The sequence below is a fragment of the Rhamphochromis sp. 'chilingali' genome (genome assembly GCF_963969265.1).
Source record: "Rhamphochromis sp. 'chilingali' genome assembly, chromosome: 17".
In the NCBI taxonomy this organism is placed as follows: domain Eukaryota; kingdom Metazoa; phylum Chordata; class Actinopteri; order Cichliformes; family Cichlidae; genus Rhamphochromis; species Rhamphochromis sp. 'chilingali'.
Window position 1 is genome coordinate 4538885 of NC_137944.1, and position 9520 is coordinate 4548404.

Below are 9520 nucleotides of genomic sequence, written 5' to 3' on the forward strand. Positions count from 1 at the left end.
ATGGTGCAATGCGTCTCCTATGCAGCTGGCAGCAGTATGCAGCTCAAAATAAACTTAAGGCACCGACAAATGCAAAACACTGGGCGCGAATAACGTTACAGGTGTATCAATTCTTGTGAAGGGCATGGCTGCAGGAAACAAGTCCGTTTCTGAGTTACTCAGAGAACTTGCTAACCGCTTAGATTGAACGTCTTCACCTCAGTCTGCGTATTGCAGCAGTGTACTGGAGATGAAGTGGTCCCTGGTCCAAGTTCTCATCACAACCGCACAGGGTTAACGTTAGCAAATGCTAACGCTATCACAGCTAGCTCCACTCCACGAAACGCTGTTCAGGGTAAGTAACGATATGTTATTATTGCTTGGTTAGTCTGTCTGTCTGCCAAATATGAGCTTTTTAAACAGTTTAGTCACAGATTTTTTTTAATACTGTTTTTTATCATAGCAAAGAATTCTATAAATTAGGTAAGAGAAAATAATTGTCTTCTGGGTTAATGTCTGTATTACTATTTACATTGTTGTAGGTAATAGTTATTCATGACTGTTTTAAAGTGGCTTATCTTCTGTGCTAATATGGAAGACAAGTAATCTATGTGAAAGAAAAGAAAGCAATTTTAGTTCAACGTAGTGATTTTGTAAGTGGGTATAATTTGAAAATGCTTTTACTAGTATAGTGGATGTTCTTTAAATATTTAACATTTAAAGTGTGTGTCACTTTACAGACTCCAACTTCAGTTTTGGTTTGGTCTCACCGTTGTAGGTCATAACACAAACAAGTCGTCAAGTCAAGCAGCTGAGGAAAGGGCTTAAGGAAACCATGGTATGGCCGCTTCTGACAGAAAGATCAGACATCATTCCTCCTTTCTTACCAAGGGAATCAGAGACTGCTCCCTGTTGTGAGGTAAGGTCAGGTCACATCTTTTAACATCTGAATAGTAAAGCTATTTGGTTAATTTATGAAGGATGAACATTAATTGTTGACACAAAACACCAATATACTGTTTTGTATGCGTGGGTTAGTTGAACAGCTGGGTTACATTTAATAAAAATACACCTAATGTTGCTGATGCTCTTAAGACTACAAGATAAGTAAAGCTATAAAATGACTGTGGCCTGCCACAGAAGATGAAGATGAGGAAGAAGAGGAATGCTCTCGAGGATAAATGCAGAGTGGCAGGTTACCTTCGGTCCTTCATTGAAAATGGTAAGTCTGCTGCGATAGGTATTTTGCCATTGGTTTTCTCTGATTATACTTTGGTAAATTACATACAGTCCAGTGATCTTGGGTCATTAACAAAGTACACTATAGTAGAGCTGGGCGATATGAGATTTTTTTCATATCACGATATTTATTTTTATTTATTTTTTTATAAAAAGGACAAGAGCGGTGAGGTCTATCGCAATAGTTAAATTTTTCTATTGAGAAAAAGTTATTTCGCAATACATATCGTTATCGTTCTATCGCCCAGTTCTACACTATAGTATAATTTTGTTTTGTTATTTGCTCCATGCAATACATAAGAGTGGTGGCATTATCAGTTGCACTAGAATTGTATGTAGACTACTTTTAGCTTTGTTAACATAAAAATATCTATAAAAGCTACAACAGCAATTTGAGTGGGGCAAAAATGTCTGGTGCCCTGTATGTAAGTGGTCATCTTTTATGGTAAAAGATTCAAAATAATGAATATAGGATGTCATTATAGTTTAAAACAATCTTCTGTTGCAGCATCTTGTGCACAACAAAAAGCCCTCATCAAGTTTTGGACAGGATGGGAAGTCTTGCCGAGAAATGACTGTGGAAGTGGTCAACAGCAATCTTCCAAAGTCTTCCACCGGTTTTGAAGTACTACGTCTTCCTGCACACTACTGTACCTATGAGTCATTTCTAATGGACATTCAGGTGTGTCTCAACTCTACTGACTCAGGTTTTGGTCTGGTTTACGATTGATTCCATAACCACATGGTAAAATTAGACCATTTCTTATTTCTTGCATCACATTACTGTACTCAGTGTTCAAAGAAACGGACAATCTAGTGAGTTCTAGTTCTTTTTAATACACTTGACAGTGAAAAATACAGAGTACAGGTGTGCATTTATGGCTTTTTTAATATAAACTGATGAAGAGTTCAGATATCAAAATCAGTTGTTCACTGTACATTATAAATTACACAATATGTTTTGTTTATACTCGCTACTGATACAAAAAAAAATTTCTAGAAAAAATTATTTGAATTAAGATGTTACACTACTGTACTGTGTTCATTGTATTAAATCTGCTCAGAGTTGACATGTACTGTATATCCAACCAAGAAATGAATATCATTAAAGTGACAGCTGTATAAAACAAATCCTGTTTTATAGCCACTCACTGTTTTGTTGAAAATGAAATTGGTTATGCTGTTTTGAGTCAGTATTAGCTACAAAGCTGTAAAAATTAAAAAAAAAAAAAAAAAAAAAAAATCCTCCTGACATAGAAACTGATTAAATGTAATAATGTCTTTCTACAAGTGATTCTGAAGTATTGGTAGCACAGCAGGGTCTTGTTCATTCAGTGCATCTGGGAGCTGAATCTCAGGAATGGTGATCTCATTTGATGGGCGGCGATTATGTTGTCCTGTCCAGTCCACACCATAATCCTCATCAACCTGAAAGAGCATGCACATGTTTTAAATCTAAACTGAAGAGGTGTTTCCTGCAGCTGTTCCTAGATGGACTTATTGAGTCTGCCAGGGCCTATGTGAGTTGCTTAGGCATTGGCTACCAACTAATTATTCATTCACCCATTCTAGGTCAGGATTGGTTCTCTTCAGGTATAACAAATTTAACTTTGTTTAAAGTATTGCCATCTATACCTGACAGGTGGGATAAAAAAAGAATGGCTTGGGAGACACACAGCAAATCTCAAAGTTTTCCAATTAATGCTGAAAGAACCAAGGATGTAAATGTATTCTTGTTTTAGCTTTGCCGAAGACACCAGAGAAAGTATGATATCTATAATGCTGCTGAAATAGACAAAACCATTTCAATAAACTCGCTATTTAACATCAACCTTGTTATGCATTATCAGAGAACAATCAACTGCAAACAGCAATGAAACATTCAACTATGTACTATTTAAAGCACTAATGACCCTGTTGTCTAACAAGATGTGATAAGTAAGTAGACTGTGGAAAGCTGGTGGGTCTACTCTCTGTGTAAAAGGTTCCTACAGGCTCCACTGACCCCAGTCTCCGAGTTAACACACTAACAGCTAACACTGCTAAACGTGTCTCAACGCCGAGATGGCGCCGATAGCTTTAGCCGTAGCTGCCCCACTTAGTTTAGACAGTAACAAAAAAAAAAGTAAGCGATAATAATTCATTGTCAAACGTCATAATTAAGGTCAACATCTAAACAATGCTGTGTACAGAATCACACAGGTGCTCAATTACAGCATAAACTTACCTTAGACCTTCCTCCGTCATTTTCCTCCTAATTGTGCTCGGAGACACAGAAAACGTATCGGCAATTACCCCGATGGTTATCCCGGACAGCACTAAAGTCCTGAGTGCTGCACCGGGATTTCTAGACGTGGACGGCCAACATTTGAAGACTGTTCTTCCTCGGCGTATTCCAAACGAACACGGTGCTGAATTGCTCTTAAACCTTCGACAATGCTGTCATCGATGCTAAGATTTTGAAGAGCAATTATCATCCAGACATTTCAGAAACATCATCTAAACGACTCAAAACAGTATCTACAGGTAAATGATCCCTCTCTGATTTGCTTAAATGAGCAGAACTGGCTGAAGTTCACACCAGTCCGCCATCCTCCGTGACTTTTGACCTAGCACGCTGTTGCTAGCTGTAGCAGCCGTCCGCGGAGCCGGTATCCAGGAAAACTAGTCGATGGTAAACGATAAGCCAATAGGTGCAAAGGTCCAGCCCACTTACATTGATTGACAGACAAAGTCATTCTGCTGAAAAGTCGCATTATGAAATAAATAGACCATCGGGAAAAACGGGATTTTGAAATAAAGACTGACTTTGAAAAAAGGTCATTTTGGACTAAAAACGGCTGGAAATAAATAAAATGCCTCAGGAATAATCTCTGTTATTGTGAAAAATAATGACCATGAAATAATATTTCACAATAATAAGTAAATTTATATAGCAGAATGCAATATATTTCACAATAATGAGCATTGTTTTCAAAATGTGTTCCATGATTTCACAATATCATTCTCACATTACATATCTGTGTCTTATTTATTCACATAGTTATTTATTTCATCTTGACCTATTTATTTATTTAATTTTGAACACTTTGGAGTTCCATACCTGCCGAGAGAAATCTGAAGCACGTCTAAAAACTGAGAGCAGTGTGACCTCAGGAAGAACAAAGAGGATATGTGTGTAACAGCTGTAAACTAGAGGTGGACAGATCAATCCAAATATCGATAATAATGATAGCCATGTTGGTATTAGTATTGGATCAATACTTTTTTCTGTCTATATAAGTTCAGTATGTAGCCCTAAATAAGTTGCCATAAATTAATTATTTTATTGGAGAACAGCACTACTGTAAGCAGAGCAGCAGAACAGCAAAAGCACACATCCATTCATAGATGTGACTTGTTCTTGCATGGAGTCACACATGGGAAATCAACAGTGATAGAGGTCAATCCTGTCATGTGGACTGAAGCACATATTCATAAAGGGCTCAAAACAGAATTGGCTCGTGTATCTCCTGTAAAGCATCTGAAAGTATCAAAGGCAAAAAAACAATCTAGGCCATGGATGTTGAATTATTGATAAAACTGGATGTCATCCCAGATGGAGCTCAGCACAAACAATGATGTTGCGCTAGAAATAAACCAAGTTTCCCACCTTGATGAAAAGAAAAAGTGGGCTTCATCACCTAACTGGGTCTAGCTCAACCCAGCGGTGATTAAAACACACTGAGATGACCTAGATAAGCAGCAATCAAGTCAGGAAGGTGGCGGGGAAGAAGAGTGATGGGGAGTGAGGGAGGGAGAATAGACGACCGTGGGCTTCATTAAGTACACACGTATGCAATTTTCTCAATTAAAGTCTTTCCTCAATCAAACACGGTAATTTAAAGCACCCTGTACAGTCTGTTTTGCATTTGATCCCCTCGACAAAAATGGCTTTTTTTTCTGAGAGGCGCACAGCATTTCTGGGAATTGGCAAAATACTGAACTAATCAGGCTTTTAATTGCATTTGATTGCTATTGTTCTGGGGTTTCTTACGAGGCTTGTTAAAATGCAGTTTGGCTCAGTTTCCCACTGTAGAGAATGTAGAGAAGTGGAGTAATTTTGGAGTTTAAAGGCTCCCAGGAGTCTTTAAATACAGAAGCTTCACAGCATCATTAAATGCTATAGGCGGGGATCTCTCTGTAGGAAACAGTTAACAGTGAATACAATGTGTGTAAGCTTCACTCTTATGTTTGAAAACCATCACAATGCAAAACAGCACAACGTTAATCAGAAAGCCTCCAATAAACAAAAAAAAATAAACATATTCAACTGCATATGTGATATAATTTAACAGGTTATCAAGCTGTGTACAATTTGCACTAATTACGTTTCAATTTTCCTTCCCAGCCAGGGATTTAGGAGCCAGTATTAAAATAAAATATTACATACACACATAAAATATCTTCAACTTCTTTTAAAAATCAGGTTCCTGAATAAGACTGGACCCTATTCTAGGGCGAGAGGTGTCCTACACCCTGCATAGGTCACCAGTTCATCAACAGATAACCACAGAAAGAACAGATAAACCACTCATCTACTACCAGTTTTAGACCACCAGTCCCTCAGTCTGTGGACACTTCCCACAGTGTCCCACAGAGCCACTGCAGGGGGGGAAATCATGGAGTGAAACTTAGCTGAGGAGGTAAGATAAACAAGAGCTTGCTGATATTCCATTAAAATCCAACTGAGGTCACTTTTGTTATGTTCATGATATGAATAGTGGGGACAAAGTCTGACCTAGATTCATGTGAATGGACTGATTTTTGAAATTTAAATGGGCATGTCACCAGTGTACATAGGCTGTATACAAAAGACAGACCCCCACGTCATTCCCCAATCATGTTTTGAAACCTTGAGCTGAGCATTTTGGCCGCCCAAAATGATCTGAGTAATCTGAAAAAGGTAAAAAAAAAAAAAAAAACTAGGCTTAGCTCTGACTCAGAAAATAGCCAACCGTATTATTATACAGTCTGAACTTATCATTCATAAAGCATACCCCATTTTACTATCACCTTTGACTCTAATGGGGACTGTGATTTACAAAATGATTGAGCAAAACTTGAGAATGGCAAGTAAGACCATGAACCCGCCAGAAAAGTGTACACTGAGGCCACAGATCAAGTTAGCAGCAGGATAACACTCAGCAGGCTAGCTTCTGCACTTTCTGCACTTTTCAGACCCAGAAGCAACATCCATCTTTTTACAGATGGATGTTTTATGCCAGCCAAATTGTCCTACAAAGATACTTGACTCATAACCAGCTAATGGCTCCATCATGTACACAAGCTAGCAGCAAACTGTGCTTGGAGCTAGCATTGCTCACCCTCTGCTAGCAGTGCTAGGTCATAGTGCAGTCAGGTTGAAAAGCAGCCATATTACGCTGCTTCTAACAAAGCTGCAAAGAGAAGTGCAAAAATTGGGGCCTTCAAATTAACACGATAACTGTAAAGATGCTGTAATGCTCCTTATGAGGAAAACTTCACCGTCATTTGATCCAGTGTAATAAATACTGATAATAGCAGTCTTGAGTTCTTATAGGTTAAGATGTGGGCTACATGTAGACATGCTTTGTTTTGAGCAATATTCTAAAAGATTTAGTCTACAGGATAATTTTTTTTTTTAAACTTATGGTATTTTTTCCTACAAATAAACACCTTTTTACAGCCAGGAAAGAAACTTTATCGTGAATTTATGCTCCAGCCTCTCTCTCTCTATCCTGCTATTTCTGTCCAAAAAGAAAAAAAAAAAAAATCAGGCTAAGTGTGGAAGCAGCTAACCACTGACTTGTGAAAGACTTGTTCATTCAGCTATGCAAGAAGCTTTTCCAGTCAAAGTGTTTTAATTCAGCTCTGGCTGAGGACAGACCCTTGGCTTCTGGCTGGCTGGCAATGAATATACCACATCCAGCAACCCGAGTTATTTCTTAATGTTTTCTGTTTATTTCCTGTGAGAATGCAGCCTTTTCTAGGCTGCATAGACATATTCTTTGTCGTTTTAAGGGCGCTCTGTCCTAACCTCCTCTCCACTTCTTTTGTCTGTTCAGCCTTGTCTGTGCTGTTCATGGCTTTTGAACACTAAATCCAGTGTCTCACCTCCTCTCTTTACAATTGAAATGCTCCTACATTTTGACCTCTTTCACCTTCTTCAACCAGAGCTCAAAAGTCAATTATTTTCAAGCGTCCTCTTATGTTCAGCTTTATTACTACATCGAGGTCATATGGGGGAGGTTAAGGAAAATGTCATAAACATTCCTCGGCAGGCATTTCAGATTTGCCTGGGCTGATTTTCTGTTTCTGGAAGCACTGCTGTGGATACAGACAGGGCACCTAATCCAGAGCAAAAACACACTTTTCTATTGAAGGCCCTGTGAAGCTGACAAAAGCTGATAATACGGCATCAACACTCCTTCCTTTGGTTTGGGGCTTAAGCATGTTGAAGACTCCTGGGAGCTGAGGCACAAAGCAGCCATGCCTCGGAGACCTTCGCTTAATCCAGTTCTGAAAAACAACAGTAAGTGTGCTCCACCCAGTGTTGATGAAAGGAACTGCAAGTGAAGAGATACACGGCAAGGTGCACTAATCTGTTTTTATATCAACAAAGGGTCACATGTAAGGTCAACTGACCCAGTCTCATCAGTGTTGTATGAGCACCAGAGGCTTTTAAACACGTTACACTCTACTTCTTCAGCCCAAGCAGCAGCTAGCTGACATTTCTCCCTCAGAACCACAAATTTACAGCTGTGGTTAGAAGTTTAAACCCACTCATCATGGGCATGAATGCCACGGTAATTTGGTATTTTAATGCTTTGGTTGAAATGTGGAACGATTGCTCAGCATAGATCTTTTATAACTTTAAAAAGACAAGAACTAGGTGCACAAGTTTGAATTTATTTTGATTTTCTTTAATCCACACAAAGTGAAATTTATACATACAAATTTATAAATACATACACTCACGTAAATCTTTTAATAAGGTTCTACAATGACTGAACTTGAAAAGGCCAGAACTATTAACTTCTTACTACAAATGGTAAATTCTCTTTGCCTCTGTGAAGAGGATCTGACGGCTCTAACTGGATTAATACTGAGAACAGTAGCTTAGGGAGGAACTAAGGAGGAGAATTAGAGATTTAAACAAGTTTAGAGGGTCTGTTTCAGACATTTTTAAACAACTACAGAGTAAGATTATCAGATCAAATAACTGTATGCAAGCAAAAGTTCTATCTGGCCTCAGAATCCATAGAGGACTAAGGTGAGGCGTTCGAATCTAAGAACACTATCAGCTGTCAAGCATGGTGGTGGCAGTACCATGCTCTGGGTCTGTTTTGCTGCGAGTGGTAGAGGTACATCAAACAAAGGGGATGAAATAATGGAGGCCGACTACCTCCAAATTGGACACACTCTGCTTCTGCTAGCTTTTACTGTTCTTTCAGGTTTGGGGGATCAAGAACCAGAAGGCTTCAGAGGGGCTTTTAATTCATTCAGGGGTCCTAGTGGAACCCTTTCGAGGGTGGAGGTGTTACGCCCCTCTGCAGCGGCAGTGCAAGAGTGTCCAGCTGTTGCTAACTGACCACACCTAGTCAGGTGTGGGTAAAGGCACACCTGAGACAGGCTTTCAGGGAGGCTCACTAGTCTTTGCCTTGGTGTACCAGGTATTTCAGCCCACTTGCTATGTAATTTAAGATAAAACATCTTGGCGTTGACATTCTGGTGTTCGTCTCCATATTTATGTTGTGGCTTTTGAGCCGGGACCTCGTGTGGATTAGAGAAAATCAAAATAAAGTCAAATTTGTGGACCCAAGTCTTCATTTTTAAAATGAGCAAAGATGTATGCTGTACAATTGTTCCACTCTGGAAAAAGAACTGATCACAGAAATTGTTAAAAGCTCTAAATTACTTTCACTCCGATGCCCATGTGGGGTGTATATCAACTTTTGGCCTCAACTGTACATTCTGGGTTAGAGAAATTAATCCAGAAATACGTTAAATCTGCATTCTACCTAAAGGGTGCCAGATGGAGATCTATGGTTGCTAAAAAAACCTCCAGTCCTGTACAAGTTTATGGGAAATTGGCTTTCCAACTTTATCTCTGTAAACATTATTCTGCTGAGCTCCGGGGCTCAGTCATTCGTTTGAAGGAATATTGAATGAAAATAAAGTCTGTTTAGTAAATGTAGGTCATACCATGTTTCATATTCTGTGCTATGAAATCATTCGCTTATTGGCTAATAAGTCATTGTCAATCACAAGTCACAAACCA

The 9520-nt window shown here is 38.9% G+C and overlaps 2 long non-coding RNA genes across 3 annotated transcripts; one reads left to right on the forward strand and one right to left on the reverse strand.

Moving 5' to 3' along the window:
- On the forward strand, positions 1–2349 carry LOC308384160. Of its 2 annotated transcripts, none has more exons than XR_013969275.1 (4): positions 1–334; positions 720–898; positions 1120–1201; positions 1727–2349. It is a non-coding gene; the product is annotated as an uncharacterized lncRNA (long non-coding RNA). The 2 variants fall into 2 exon arrangements; XR_013969276.1 differs by having other exon boundaries at positions 7–334; positions 758–898.
- Positions 2036–4159, reverse strand: LOC308384161. Its single transcript, XR_013969277.1, has 2 exons — positions 3446–4159; positions 2036–2646 (listed from the first exon to the last, which is right to left on the reverse strand). It is a non-coding gene; the product is annotated as an uncharacterized lncRNA (long non-coding RNA).
- Positions 4160–9520: the final 5361 nt, after the last annotated feature.